Source organism: Sceloporus occidentalis, unplaced genomic scaffold, assembly GCF_023333645.1.
Source record: "Sceloporus occidentalis isolate IW3139 unplaced genomic scaffold, rSceOcc1.0.p SCAF_4, whole genome shotgun sequence".
In the NCBI taxonomy this organism is placed as follows: domain Eukaryota; kingdom Metazoa; phylum Chordata; class Lepidosauria; order Squamata; family Phrynosomatidae; genus Sceloporus; species Sceloporus occidentalis.
The window spans coordinates 159,490,401-159,506,949 of record NW_028316984.1 but is presented as its reverse complement, the minus strand read 5'-3'; positions in this window follow the sequence as shown (position 1 = coordinate 159,506,949).

Below are 16,549 nucleotides of genomic sequence, written 5' to 3'. Positions count from 1 at the left end.
TATATATATGAGCAATCAAGACACATTTTAAAAGCCTGGGCAGGTAAAGGAAAAATCTTAGTGGGTCGGTACAGACAAGCCAAAATAAAGCTGCTTTGGGTCACTTTGGGGGTATGCTGTTTAACTGACACACGCATCTTGAGGCCAGAAGCTGCACCAAAGCTGTGCTCAGTCATTAGGAATGGAGTGTGGATTTGGTGTGGCTTCCAGCCTCTTAGGACGTATGCATCATTTAAACAGCATACCTCCATTGTGACTCAAAGCAGCTTTATTTTGGTCTATCTGTACGGGCTCTATGCTTGCCAAAAAGCAAATGACAAATGGTATCAGGTGAAGCTCTGGGCTGGCTTTTCATAACAGGTGCTACTAAAAGGGCTGTATACTTAGTATCCATTTGGAACAAGCCCTTGAAGATTTTAAGATTCAGTTTAGCTATATAAGTGTGCTTTTTGGTAATGCAGGATGCTACAGTGGCATCCCTGGCCTCTTTTTTAAATGTCTTCAGCAAAGCAGCCTGCATCATCTACTGACAGACAGCTCTAAATGGTTTCCTACTATTTCCACCCACTGGCAATAACATAACTTCTAGAGCAACAGGCTGAGTCTGCTTTGTCCTTTGTTTGAGAGGCTTCAGTCTCACTGACCCTGTGTTTCACATGACTTTATGAGGCACTTCTGGTTATTAGATCAAATGCAGGGTTATGGGACTGAGATCTGCATATGTGCAGTTCCTCTGAAGACCTTGCTCTGTCCCAGGGGTGGAGAAAGTGTGGTTAATCATATATGTAGCTTCAGAATCCTCCTGGAAAGCCCCCAATTAATTTCAATATATATTTCAGCGCAATTTGAGGAGATTTTCCTCCCCTAAATGGTATCATTGCCTTGAAGCTATCCACAAATGTGATTTGCTTTTCCCCACAAAAGAACTTATGGCCCAAATTTGTCCAAAAATGGTGACTGGGGTGATGTCACTTCTGGTGCACCAGATGCACTGGTGTAAACTACTTGTAGAATCTTCTAGGGCTGAAAATTGGCCATCACCCCTTAGGCATTTGTTCATTTCTGCTCTGCCCTATGAACCATTGCTGTGGCCTGCTCAGTCCTCTTCTAATAAGTGCCTGACATCTGTGGCACGTACTTTCAGGCAGGTGTGCCTAGGATTGTAACCTCACGTAAGAAGCATCATAGGAAATAATTAGGAATCATCCTGCATCATATTTCCCACGCCTTCTTTCAGGTTTTCCTTGCATGAGATCACATGTGACATAAATAGGTACTGGTAACCATTCACACCTACACATACTGGGCTGTCTGAAACATGAAAATAATCATAGCAATCCTGTATTGGGTTTTATCACAATGAAGTGCAAAGGTGTTACTCCCTAAACAACAGTGAACATAGTCATCATTATTGGATCTGCAGTGATGGTTTCAGTGAACAAGCTCTTTTCGTGGGTTATTTTTGCCAAGTCCACTGAACCACAGATTTGCAGTTAACTTTTCAAAATATATTTCTATACATCTGTAAATGATAATTGAGCCAGCATGATAGTGGTTTGAGTGTTAGACTAGGACTCTGAGACCTCATGGTTTGAATCTCTGCTTGGCCATGGAAACCCACTGGGTGACCTTGGGCAAGTCACACTTTCTCCACCTCAGAAGAAGGCAAGGGCAAACCGCCTTTGAACAAATCTTCCCCCCCCCCCAAAAAATGTGATAGTTTTGCCTTAGGGTTGTCATACATCAGAAATGCCTTGAAAGCATGCAACAACAATAAATGATAAGCATACCCAGTAAATGGGGTAGGCAATGTGACCTAGAACATAAATGGGAGTAATGGATTGTTCTTTATAGTGTGGGCTTCTCCATTGCAAAAGCAGGGCCCATTCCTAGGGCTGGGAATGCTTTGGCCCTCAAGATGTCTTGCCCTACAACTCCCATAAACCATACCAGTGTGGTCAATGGCAATGGGATGGTGTAAGCTGCAGCTCCAAATTTTCACCATTCTATGTCTATGTTCTTCTACCACAAGCCTTGTTTTCACACGTCCCTCTATTCATATTAGTTGCTTTATTTTATTTGTTAATATACATAGCAAATATCATCATCATCACCATCACCACCCCCACTACTATTAGGTGAAGTACAAGCAGGGTGACCAGATGTCCCTTTCCAGGACATGTCACACATTTCAACCTTCTATCCAGAAGGAATTCTAAGACATCCTCCATTTTCAGCATGACTAAGCAGCCTATTGAGTAGCACCACCTTTGTTGTTCCTCTTTGAGCAATGTATCTACTTGGCAGCCTGTCATTGCTGCAAATAGGGTAATAGAAGGGATCCATCTAAAGTTATTTGTTCTAGGAATAACAGCACAAGACTTTCTCCCATAACTCAGAGCACATTTGTTTTTCAGAAAGGAAAAGGAAAGCAAACATGTTAGGCAGTGGGCTGCTTGAGGACTCGATGCAAATGTTGAAAGTTTTTTTGCCTTAATTTCAGCACAATGGACAAATAAAAGAGATCATTTAAATGTAGATTCAGTCAAGGGTTTATTGTTAGTAATGTACTAGCACTGGTCCTGCTCAGTGTGCTATAAGTATATTGCAAGCCAACAAGATATTTCAACAAAGATAGGTTCATGGGGAAATGTGGTTGAGTACGTAAAAAAATACAGTATATTTAATATAGCTGTAAATAAATCATATGAACTGAATTTGTAAGCCACTCTGATAGCCTTTTGGCTGAAGAGCGGGGTATAAGTAAATAAATATTATTATATTATTATTATATTATCTATATTTATACTAGTATTTTTAGCTCTTATTTTGTAAGGGCCTACATTTTTCTTGAATGTCCTACATTCTGCAGTGCCTTGTCCTCCGTTACAGCTATGATGTCTGGTTACTCTTAGTACAAGTAAAGTGAGAGCAAAACCCTTTGGAAATATAAAAATTCAGTAATTTAAATTGACTCAAAACATATTGAACAAATGGACATGTTAAAATTAGGTTAAGGAGACTACAACCATTTCAGTCCACATGCATAAGCATCTTGAAGTAAATCAGTTAGGCCACAAAGGTTTCAGTAAATAGCCACACTTTTTCTTGATGCCTAATGAAGTTAGCAATTACATTAATTGGACATCCATGAGGAGGGCATTCCACAATTTTGGTGCCATATCTGAGAAGGCCTTTCCCACATCCTCACAAAGTGCATTGATCTCACTGGCAGGACACAGAGGAGAGTTCCATTGGCTACCTCAGTCCTTGAGTAGCCTATACACACCCACATAAAAACAGTGAAACCGATGGTTTCAGAGGGTGATGGACTCTCCTTTGCTGGAGTTCTTTAGGCAGAGATTGGACAACCCTTTCCTATGAGTGCTTTAGCTATGTCATTTTGCATGACAGAAAATTAAACTAGATGGCCTTTATCCTTTCCAACTCCCAAAATCCCAAAATTGGGAGAAAGGTGAGATATAAATCCAATTTAAAAATCATCCTTTAATAATTACTTTCAGACATTTTGCTTACTTCAGTGTAGATTTTTCCCTCTAGCAAGTTTTGTTTTGTTTTGTTTTGTTTCAATATATTGCTTTTAGTTGGATGCTGCAATGGAATACCTGTGTTCCATTCAGGCTGATTATTATGTGGTGTCTAGCTGTTTTTGATGGCTGCACAACACAGGAACATTCAGATCTTTCATTGGGCCATTGGGCAAGTCCAATGAAAGATATGGAAACATTTCACTCACTATGTATTCCGTACATATGCAGCACTGTGTAATCTCTAATTTTATTGGGTATGTCCCTATCAGGGATGGGGAATGTGCTGCATACTATATCTTTTTGGTCTGCAGTTCCCACCAGCCCCACTCAACTTAGCCAATGGTGAGGGATGATGAAATTTGTAGTTTAGTAACCTCTGGACCACTACAGATGCCCTCACTAGGTTATAAAGTAGATTGACTATGGCCCAGTACAAATGAGATGATCTTCTCCAGATCGTTGCCACAGCAACCGCACAGCTGCAGAAATGGTCCGCTGCCAAAAAGAGCTCTAAAATGGAGTTCCTTCCCATGATGCCGCCAAGGCACATTTGTGCCCTGGGGCATCGCGGTAACGTGTCTTGTGTACCATGCTGTTTGGACGCATCACACAAGACACGTCATTGGTACACGAGCTGTCTAAACGTGTGCACACCAAAATACATACTAGGGCTCGGGAATATGCAGTTGCTGTGTGCTCCCAAGCCCTAGTATTGGTGCAGCCACACCGCTTTTGGCCCATCTGTTGCTTTTAGGACCATGAGGTTGGAGTTTAGGGTTGATAGCAAAAGCACAAGAAAATGACATCATAAGGCATTTCAACTGATCTTGAGAGAATGGGTCTTTTTTATATCTGAAAAACGGGTTCTTTTCAGACAAAAAATGGAAGAATGCTGATTTAGGTGGGTTCCCCAAAGCACTGCATGCAGTCCACCCATGCACCCAGGTCTAGCTCTTGCAAAAATACTTTGGGGAGTACAAGTCCATCCCCTCCATTTGTCCTGATTTCACAGGGACAGTCCCAGTTAGTTTTCTGTTGTGCCATTTTTTCAGCAGCTTTTTAAATATCCAGCTTTCTCTCTCCTCCTCCCACTGTCCCTCTCTGTGTTCGGCTTACTTCACTTGCTGCACACTGAGTTCAAAGTGCAAAAGCAGTTTGGATTCAGTTTTACAGTGAGGGGAAGAGAGAGTGTAATCTTGCCCTTCCTTGTCAACTCAGGCAAAGCCAAACTGTTGCAGTCTCTCCTAGCTTGTATGTCCTTCCTCATTAATAACGTTTGCCATTTTGACTACACTCTGATGTTGCTTGGCCATGTGTGGCCTGGTTTCTACCACTGGCCATGCTGGCTGAAGGATATTGGGATCTGTAGTAAACTAAGCTTTTCCAAACTCTTCATCTTTTCAGCAAGGTCAATATGATTTAGAGATGTTGGTGCCCTAGGCCTGTCACCCACTGTCTAATGCACCCTGTGGAATTCCCCTATTGATTTCAAGAGGGTTTGTAACCGATTCTGTGGTTTGCAGGAACAGAACTATCACAGGAGATCTCACAGTCTGTGAGTTAACTCTTAGGCCTCTTCATCTAGTTAAATAAAATCTCCCTCTCTCCATGCCAATGCCTGTAAATGCCAGCCAGGCCTCCCATTCTGGAGGGTACACCTCTGCTGAATCCTGAATCCAAAACTCCTTTTTGTCTGCTAGAGATGTGTGAAGTGTTGTTGAATCAAAGGCTTGTATTATCAGGTTCTTGGTGGCCCATTTACAGGTTTCCAGCAAACCTTGCCCCTGAACCTGAGCCAGGATAGCTTTACATAAGTTATACTGATTAAGCCAGAGGGAGGCTTAAGTCCCTACTACTTTGCATTGGATCTTGGTCGTATGGAAATGATTACAGACCATGTCATTCTGAGTCAGGGTTATTCCCGTTCTTCCCTTTCTTTTCTTTACAATGATCAAAAGTCATGCCTTGACACTTCCTGGTGACAGAAATGAAAATGATATGTCATGGTTCAGTACAAGAACTCATTTAACTGGTGGACTCTAATCAAGGATCTCTCCAATCTGGTATTTGATTTGAGGGGTGGGGTGCTAGGGTCTTTATTGGTAGCAAGAAATTGTGTGACAAGAGGAGGTAGAGATAGGAAGGTAAACAGTGTGAAACAGAAAACTGGAGCAAGATCATGAAAGACAGCTTGCACCTGGTGAGGAATAGATCCAAACCCTCCAACTAACCTGAGACAGTCACAGTTAATCTTCTGTCACCCCACTTTTCAGCTGCTTTTAAAATGTCACAGTTTCTCTCTCTTCCTGCCACTTTTCTTCTTCTTCCTGGCTTATTCAGATTTTGCAAAGTGAGTTTGAAGTACAGAAGTAGTTAATACTAAACTAACTTGCTGGGAGTAGAAGGAGAGGAGAGGAGGGGGAAGTTGGAATCCTGCCCTTCCCAGTAGGTTCAGTTAACAGAAAACTGCTGCACCCTCCTCTAGCTTGAATGTTCTTCCCCATTAATAACTTTTGATATTATTTTGACATTTTGATTGCACTCTGATATTGCTTGTCCACATGTGTTCTGGTTTTCACCTGTGAAATTTTGCAGGGTATGTACAGTATCTAAACCAAGGGTCGAAATTGTGTGGTGCTTCAGATGTTCTTGAACCTCAGCTTCCAGAATTACTTACTATTGGCTATGCTTACTAGGGCTGCTGGGAATTTTAGTTCAGCCACGTCTATAGGCTTGAACACCTGCTTTTAAATACTATTTCTAAATAACATTAGGAAAGCATTATAAATTCAAAAATACAGTATATTGAATCCCAAAAGTCAGACCAGAAACTTTTAATTAATTCTCTCCACTCAAAGAATTGTATCTCACCTGAGCAATAGACCACTTTTATAAAGACCATCAGTAGCCATTTGAACATGAATGGTCAGTAAGATCTTGTTGGGGAGAAATTAATTATCTCAGTCCCACAGCTGCATATTTGGTGGGGACATGCGAAAGGGACTTTTTGGTAACTGTTCCAAAGTTGTGGAATTCCCTGACTAGGAAAAATAGAGTGATCCACTCCTTTGTGTATTTCTGCCAGCAGGCAAAGAGGGTGATGATAATTATGATCATTCAGACAAGCTTTTAGCAACTGAGAAAGGGTCTTTTAACAAACTGTACTTTTTAATAACGTTTGAGGTACTTTGTAAATGTGTTTTTAATTCCTTTTCAACTCAGTAATGGTCATATTATAATTCACTTAATCACTTTTTAGCATTATAACTTTTGTCTGTTTTTATGTTGCTGTTTTATATTTAGCATTGTTTGAACTGTACAATGTCTGAGTTTCTACTCAGCAACTGAGGTACCCTAGCAGGAATTTACTAATAAGAAAAGGTTCCAGTCCTATAGGACTGGAAGATGGGCTGATCTCTGGCAACCCTTCCAACTCAGTGGTTTTGACTAATTGAAATGGATCCATGATGGCTGTAGATTGCCTGAGGCATACTTGTTAACAGCCTAGGCAGCATTGCCCAGTGCCTCCCATTCCGTAGGGATACAAAATATTCATGTAAGAGCAGCACTAAATATAGCAAGTGTTGTTGCAAAGTTCTGTGCTCTCCCATCAGATTACTAGGTGGTCAACCATAATCTCTGAGGTTATTTCAGAAACAGCTCAGCTCCCTGTCTCTTGGTTGTATGTACAATATTGTTTAGTCTGCTACAAAATATTTCTCAATCTAACCTTTTACACAGAGAGAGTCACAATTTCATTCCCAGCCAAGGGAGGAAGGATGACAATGGCATACTTCCTTCTCCAAAATAGTTCTTCTCTTCCAGAATGGTCTCTGAATACTTTCTTAGCCACTGTCAACAACTAGCTATTGAAAGCCATCAGCTAACCTCTCGAATAAATAGTAGGCAACTTTGTCTAAATCATTAACATGTCCAATGCTGTATCTACATTGCAGAATTAATTCAGTTTGGCACTGCTTTAATTGCCATGGCTCAATGCTATGGAATTTCAGGGATTTGTAATTTTGTGAGATATTTAGCCTTCTTCTGTCAGAGGATGGAGCCATGATAGTTAAAGCAGTAAACTGCATTAATTCTTCAGCTTCTAGTTTAGAATGCTTCAGACACTCTACTATGCTGGAAGAAAATAATTCACAGAAATCTGAATGGGATTATTCAGATGGTAAAAATAAACCCAGTAGAATGTGGGTCAAATCTTTGTTGTTCACGTGTATTTCAAATGCATGCGAATATTTTTTTTTTTGGGGGGGGGGGGGCTGCCAAAAATACCACTTAACCTGGGGTTAACTGATATCTGTTTTTTCTGAGTTTTCCTAAAATATGTGCATTGTCAAATCTGAATAATATGAATAACAGATGCAAATAGGTCTAGGATAACAGATGCAAATAGGTCTAGGATAAATTGAAATAAACTCTGCATGCCTTGAACAAGTTTTGAATACATCTGCATCATTGACTTCATCTTTATTTGCAGCGCTGACACGTGTGGTGTGAGCAACAGAACTCGCAGAGATGTGCAGAGATGCAATTCTGATAAAAAAATAGTGGGAACAACAAAACTGGAACTTGTGAGTAAGATTATTTGCATAGTCCCATTAAAACAAGCAACATCTGAATAACCCCCAGAGATGAAATTAACTGAGCTGGAAAAGATCCTGAGTTGAAAGAGATTTACATAAAAGCCCTGTCTTGCAGCAGTACCAACAGACGAATTCAGCTTTGCTAGTACTGTATCAAAATCCTTAGTCCTAACCTATACCTTTCTCTTCTCCCTCATCTCTTTTTCTTGCTTGCTGGTCTTCCTTTCTCCCTCTTTCTCTCTCTTCTTACTCTCTTCCTGTCACACCAGAAGTAGGACTTCCCTCCCTCTCTGTCTCACCCTTCTCCTTCTCCTTTCCCTCTCTCTTTTTTGTTTGTGATTGAACTTTCTGAGGAATTTAAGGCCCTATAAAGAATGCAGAACATGGAGTTGTCTGAGCCGACATGGAGTAGTAGTTTGAGTGCTGAATTATGACTCTGAAGACGAAGGTTCAATTCCCAGCTTGGCCATGAAACCCACTGCGTGACCTTGGACAAGTCACATGCTCTCAGCCTCGGGATGACAATGGCAAGCCTCCTATGAACAAATCTTGCCAAGAAAACCCCATGATACGTTTGCCTTAGAGTCTCCATAAATTAGAAACATTTTGAAGGCACACAACAAAAACAACAACAACAACAAAGAGTTGTCTAGAGCTGGTTTTGATATGGGTGGTGTGAAACATCTTGAAATGGGGAGTGGTAGTATATGCACATGTGGTGAAGAACAACAATGGTACCACTTCCTATTCCATGTACAAAACCTGGTTATGATGGCAATTGTGGCTTGTACTTACTAGTGGTTGGATGTCTGAATGGAGGGGAGGAGACTCTTTTGAGGCACTGAGGAGAGCTGCAGCATGCACACAGCTCTGTCCTTCACACCCTTCATAGTTTGTTGCCTGAGGTGACTTTCTCCCATTCACAACGAAAGAAAGGTCTCCCTTCCCACTACCATAGAGCTAGGGAACATGAAGACCTCCAAATCTTGTCAGAATATAATCCCCATAATATATAACTCTTAATTTTGCTAGTTAGGGGTGGTGTAGTTCAATAATATCCACAGAACCATAAATTCTTCATCCCAATATGTCTTCCTTTCTACTGACATATTTGTGTCTGTAAGCAGTGCTCAATATGTCTTGTCTTTCTGTGTGTGGGCATCCACTAGGTAAGGGATAGGCAACAACTGGATTCCCAGAGGATGTTAGACTGCACCTTCCATTCCCTTCCCAATTGTCTATAATGTCTAGGACTAATGGGAGTTGCAGTTCAGTAAAACATGGGGGATCACAAATAAGCCATTGCTACAGGGAACTGAGGATTCCCTGTAGCAAGCATGGCTCCTGGGAGATTCTGGAGATAAGGTTAGAAAAGTACCTTTTCCAGGCTCTGCAGATTTCCTGACACTCTTTCCGAACCAATCTCTGATTCATGAAGATTATAGGAACCGCCTATGTTGCCAGAAATCTTTCCAGCATAGTTGGCACTATAAGAGGCAACTTGTACATGTGATGTAACTGTTCTAAGAAAACCACTCATGTCTCTTTCAGATTTTAAGATGCAGTGACGTGAATGGAAAGCCTCTGGTAGCTGCAGGGAATAGGAAATGAGCAGCAGCAGGATCACAGGATGAGTCCTGGTCATGAGTTGTTGCTGGGGATTTCAAGGAAGTTTTTAACGTCACTGGAAGACGTGGGACCTGCAACTTAGTGTGACAGTGTGGCCTGCTTCTGTTCAGAGATTCTGCCACTCTGTTCCAGGAGTGGGTTTACCAGTTTTTCATCAGTATGTAGAGTGATCTTCATCAGTCAGTTTTTCATCAGTCAGCCAATATTACATAACCATTGAACATAATCAATGGGCTGTTTTCAGTTTTGTTCTTCTATTAGGGCTTTTTTTTAATGGTAATGTTTTCCTAAGAAAAACAAATGAAGTGCTCAAAAACCTCAGTTAGTCCAAATAGCTGTACTAAGATTGTTAACTGGGGCTGGTTACGGGGAGCATACAATTTTTATAGATATTTTAATACATATATATTTTTATTAATACATAAGAAAAACAAACAATACCAGCATCACAGATCTATTAATATGATAAAGCAACATACAAGGTTAACAAATCTAACTAAACAACTAAGCTAATCAACTACACTGACTGCAAAATAACTAACATGTTACCAAAAAGAATAAGAAAAAAAGACGGGGAACTGTGGCTTCCAACTTGCCTGTCAATGGCTATATTACTTAACTATGGTGGGATACACACTGCCAGAAAGAGGCGCAACCCTGACGCCTCTCTTTGATCCACAGGAGTGCTGTAACAACCAAATTGCGCGGCGCTCCTGAGGAGCAAAAAAGGAGCGCCGGGAAGTGGCTCCTTTTTGTGGTGCACTTCCAGCGCCCCAAAGCATCAGCGACGGTGCTGGGATGTCGCATCTGTGCTGCCCTGTTTGAAGGTGGCGCAGCTGCGACGTCACCAGTACGTGCCGCATCTGGTGAGCACGCTGCAGCTGTGGCACCCTCGTCACAGCGAGGGCACTCCACCCACCAGGCAGCCCTCGCACATGACGAGGGCACCGCAAAGACTCGTCTGTTCCAGGCCAATATCTACTTTCCCCCTTACTATTCAGAAATTAATCATATACTGTATCATAAAAATTACGAAAATCCTATCCAAACTATTACAAAATAAAACATTTATTATTAATCAAAAACCTAAAGTCATCACAAAAGCCCACTTAATTTTCATATAATCTATTAATAATTTCTTTTTTTAAAAAAAAATTCCAGTAATAGTAAGAATCTTGGGTAATTTTTTTTGTACTAATGTTACTTATGTTACCAAGTTTGGTTTTAATAAAATTTTGGGTACATGCGGTCTGTGCTATGACCCCTGACTGACCCCAGAGAAGACCCGCCATTTAACCTAAAAGCAAGGAGACCACATAGGCAACTCACCTTGCAAAGGCAGAGTTCCTAGAAAAAGATAGAACTGGAAAATTCCATAGGAAGTTTGGGAGTCGCCAAACAGAATCGCCACTGCTTGCCCAAGAACGACAATAGACTTGGCTTCTCACCTGATGAGCCAGTGATCAGCTTAATGACTTAGTAATCAAGTCGGATGCCCCTCCAAATTGTGTCCAGACCTAAATGCATTGTGCAACACATTACTTGCTCTCGGCTTAACAAAGCCCAAGCAATCAACACCTTTGTCTAGCAAGTCCCCATAGCCTCCAGATACTTTTCGCACTATAAGAACCCTGGATTTCTGGACCCTCGTTGAGCTGAGTTTGTGCTATCACCAGGTTGCAAGCTGGTCCATGCCAGCTTGAAGTCTGCTCTTAGCTCCTGCAGCCCTCTTCCCCTGCTCCTGCGGCCATGATTCACTGTCCACTCAAGCTTTATCAGACTTCCCGGAGAAGACTTCCAAGGTAGTATTCCCTAGTGGTGCCTCTCTTTCTCAAACCTATCTCCCTAACTCACCCTCCCCTGCTGTAGCATTGAATGTGTGTGTGTTTCCCTTTTGCTGTGTGGTTTTCCCTGTGCTTTAGTAAACGTTACCCTTTTAATTGGACCTAGTTGGTATCAGCATCTCTTTCTCTTGGGGCTTGCTGGCAACTTCTGGTATACACTATTGGGACCCGATTCCAAAAATTCCCCTAATTAGATCCTTCCTAACACTTATTAATTGTAAAGCCTGTATATCACTAAATGTAATGGTCATAGTTGTGACATAGACAACTAACAGAATTAAAATTATACCTCAGGGACGTAGCCAAAGGGGGGGTCTTGGGGTCCGGACCCCCCCTTCCATTAGAAAAATGAATGGTGTGTGCTGTTGCGCCGCCGCATCCAAGCCCCATTATAATGGTGGCGTGGCACTTAGTCTGGACCCCCCTTCCTAAAATCCTAGCTACGTCCCTGTATACCTCCAAATTGCAGTATCATATGCACAGCCTAAATGCATTTGTATATACATAGTTTCATGTGGTTGAAGTTAAAATTTTGTAAAAGGTGAAGTTTTTAAAGAAAAGTTTAAAAGAACAAAATTTTAAATTATAAAAAAATTAAAAATTAAAATTAAAATTAGAAAATATGTTTTAAAACTTGGGGCCTCTCCTTTCTCTTCCCATTGAGCTTTGCCCCACTCACACCATCTCTTCAGCATTTTCAAGGGACATAGGCAAATGCTATAGCTTGTTTCTGCCCAAAGGCAGGTGTTTGGAGAGCAGTGGTGTCACCCTCCCTTAGGATGTAACCTAGTGTGGCCCACCTTCCCCACACACCCCTAATGATGCCACTTGCTGTCAAATCTCTACTGGCAAGTCATTCTACAGTCTAGGGGTGACTGAAGAAAAAGTCCGCTGACTGACAGTTGCCAACCTAGTCCTGGCTGACTGGTCCGCCAGAGAACCTGAGTGTATGGGGTGGATTATATGGGAGGTGATCCTGTAGATAACTTTGACCCAAACAATGTAGGGCTTCAAAGGTAATAATCAACACTTTGTACCTTGTCTGTAAACAGTGGAGTGATTTTAATATTGGTGTAATGCGATCACTCCTAGATGTCCCAATAATCAATCTGGCTACCATGTTTTGAACTAACTGAAGTTTCCAAACTTGGTACAAAGGTAGCCCAAAGTACAGTGAATTGCAGAAGTCCAACCTTGAAGTTACCAGTGCATGCACTGCCATCTTTAGGTCTTCCAGCTCTAAGTAGGGGCACAGTTGGCATATCAGCCAAAGCTGACAATAAGTACTCCTGGCTATCACATCAATCTGAGCTGTCATTTGGAGCAACAGATCCAGAAGCATCCCCAAGCTGTGCTGTGAGCACAGTCTTTCATGGAGAGTGCAACCCCGTCCAGGACTGGTTGACACACCTTAAAACCCAGGTTAGGATCCTTGACAGTATGCACCTCTGACTTGTCTGGATTCTGCTTCAGTTTGTTTTTCCTCATCCAGACCATTGCCTCCACCAGGCGTTCATTCGGAGGAGACACACTATCCTTAGGCTATATTTGAAGGCATGGAGAAACATATTTGGATGCCATTAGCATACTGATAGCACCACGCCTCCAGATGATCTCTCCTAGTGGATTCTTGTAGATGTTGAATAGTATTGGGTATAGGATTGCCCCTTGTGGTCTGCTATACAACAGCTCCTCTTTTTTTCTTTTTCTTTTTCTTTTTCTTTTTGTTGTTGTTGAGGGGCAGCTGTTCCCAAGCACCACCTTTTGGAACATACCCAAGAGATAAGACCAGAACCACTGAAGCACAGTGCCTCTGATTTCCAAATCCCCCTGGTGTTTCAAAAGGATATTATGATTGATGGTATTGAACACGTCTGAGAGCAGCAGTGAAACACTTCCCCTGGCAATGCTCAGTCAAAGATCATCCACTAATGTGACCATAGCAGTCTCGACTCTGTAGCCTGCTCTCAAGCTGTTTTGAAATGAATGATAATTTGTATCATCCACGACTGCCTGGTTTTGGCTCTCAAATCTCAGGGCCTGAGAAGATACTACCCTGGCAACCCTAACTGGGAGCTGGAGCTCCACAACTTCTGGAGGCCTACAAAGTTCCCATCCCTGGAATATGTACTACCAGCTGATTTTGACAAAATGAATCATTCTCATTTTGATAATTCTGTCAAAAATCGCTTCTGATTTCCTTATTACTGGAGAGAGATGTAAAAGGAAAGGAAAGCATGGCTATTTCTAGGGAAATATAGTAAGTGAAAAAAGGAAGCAGCAGAATCTTCCAGTCACACTAACATAATGGCTCCTAACCTTGTTTGTTAGTTTGTTGTTATTTAGGTCATGGACTCCTGTGAGAATTTAATGCAAGCTAGCTGGGTGACCTTGGACAAGTCACACTCTCTCAGCCTCAGAGGATGGCAATGGCAACCCCCCTTTGAAGAAACTGGCTTAAAAAAACCATGATAAGACATGCCTTAGGGTTGTGGCGTAAGTTGGAAATTGCACACAACCACAGAAAAGGAATGTCCTCCCAAGGAGAAGGTGGGGGAAAGTAAGCAAACACTATTTCCAAAGTAACAGGAAGGAAACTAAAGGGGGGAAAAAGGGTCCCCCCTCCTCCTTGCACGTGGTTCATGTAGCCCCTGAAGCCCACTCTGTACCTTTTAGGAGTCTATGGAACACAGTATATATAAGATACTAGCTCCTGGAAAACAAGTGTTTTATGATTACAGTGATTGGAACGAGCCCAAATGTACCCCAGAGGTAGAAACTCAAACAGGAACTAGGCAGACAAAACCAGCCACCCTAGGAAGTAGGGAAATCCCCCTGGCCCTCTCTGCTCTAAGTTCAAACTAATAAAGAAGCCCTGTTAAAGGGCAGCCAATGTAGCATTCATCATCTCTCTGTTCAAATTGCCTGTATGTTACATTCTCTATATGTCTGTGGTTGCCAGCGATGCCAACAAGCCTCAAAGATATTCCCTGGAATGTTTTACGAAAATCCAAAATCCCCAGAATTCCCCATATTTTCCAAAATATTCAGGCAAAATCCCTGGAAAGAAATTAATTCCAGGAATTCCCCGGCAATTGGCAACGCTGGTGATTGCTCATCCAGCTCCCCATTCCAGTGGAATCTTCCCACTCCACCTGTAGCCTTTCCGTACTCCAATGATTCAGGGAGCGGCATCTCAACGACCAAAAAAGGTATGAGAAGGTCAGTGTTGGAAAAGTGCATGCTCAGAATCTTACTTGAACCCAAATTTGTAAAGTAATTTTGAATTCCAAAATGTTCTTGCACTTGGAGGCTTGTGTCATGAGGAAACAGGCATAAGCAGCTTGCAAATAGCTACACAACACACATTGAGCAGAAAGGTTCCAGATCTGAGAACATGATAGTCCCACTCCTCCTTCTTTAAGAAGCTGGAAACATTACTTTTTTTTAGGAGTTATAACCTTTCCAAAAGCGAGGTTTCCAAAAATGTGGGAGAAGGGGATTGAGGGAATTTGAAAGATGTACTCCAAAAAAGGAAAGTTTCCAAGCTGTAGAAGAAAGGGATCTGGGGATTCTGGACATGTAGTCCAAAAAAGTAAAGTGAAGTCAAAGGCTTTCATGGCCAGCATCCATAGTTTCTTGTGGGTTTTTCAGGCTATGTGGCCACTTTCTATAAGTTTAATCATGACATCTCGCCAGCATATGTGCCCATACAAAATATAAACCTATCCTAAGTACAAATGGAGATATTTTAAATACATTCAGAGGGCAGGAAGCAACTGATTATTGGAAATAGTAAAGAATTGAAATAAAAGTTTGAAAGCAGTATTCAGCGGTGAAAAGTGTGCTTATAGTAGGGAAAGTTTCAGCTGAAATGTAACCCCAATAATAATAATAATAATAATAATAATAAAAAATTGTATTTGGATTTCCGGCCTCTTCCTGTGGATCAAGGCGGGATTACAACAGAGAATAAAATCAACAATAAAATACAAGATACAGTATTATCTAAAAATACAATCAATAGAACAAACAACAAAACTACTACCAATCACTAAAATGACCAAATCGTCGTCTGTTTTCCATGTAAAAAGTGGGAGTGTTCTTTGAGATCAGTTATAGAAGATCAGATGGATAGGCCCAGCAGAAGAGATCTGTCTTAAGTGCCTTCTTAAAGGCTTCTAAGGTGGTAGTAAGACAGATCTCTTCCAGTAAGTTCCATAATTTATGGGCGGCATGGCTGTAAACACTTTATGGGAAGTTGTAATTAGTCTAGTTTTCGTATATTCCAATAATTTCTTCCCTGATGTTGTGAGAGCGCGAGGCGGATTGTGTAGGGAGAGGTGTTCCCTTAGGTAACTTGGGCCCAAGCCATATAGTGCTTTAAAGGTAATGACCAACACTTTGTATTGCACCCAGAAGCTGATCTCCTACCTTCAAGTAGCCAGTAGATCCCACCAGTAAGCAACTTCACTATCTTGCTGCTGATTCTGGAAGAAAACATGCAACAGTTTTGCTCTCAGATGGGGGAAAGCCACTTTCGGATGCAGACAAAAGAGAAAGCAATTTAATTAAGAAATTAAGAGGAAAAGAATAAGCCTTCCTTTGTGTCCCCTTTCATGACTTCCATTCTTAACCAGTGCACTGAGATTGGTTGAAAGAAAATATACCCTCTCTGTGTTCCTAATAAACTGTGTTCCAAAGGAGATCCCCCTCCCCCCAGAATCAGCAGCAAGATGGTGAAGTTGCTTACTAGTGAGATCTACTGGCCACTTGAAGGTAGGAGAAACTCTCACTCTTGTCGTTGTCAAGAAGTCATGGTCAAGGTGAGACATTCATCAAGCAAGCGACTGGTTGTTGATCTGCAGTAATGGCTACTGGCATCCATCTCACTGGATCAGTAAGTATACTCTGAACTTTTAAG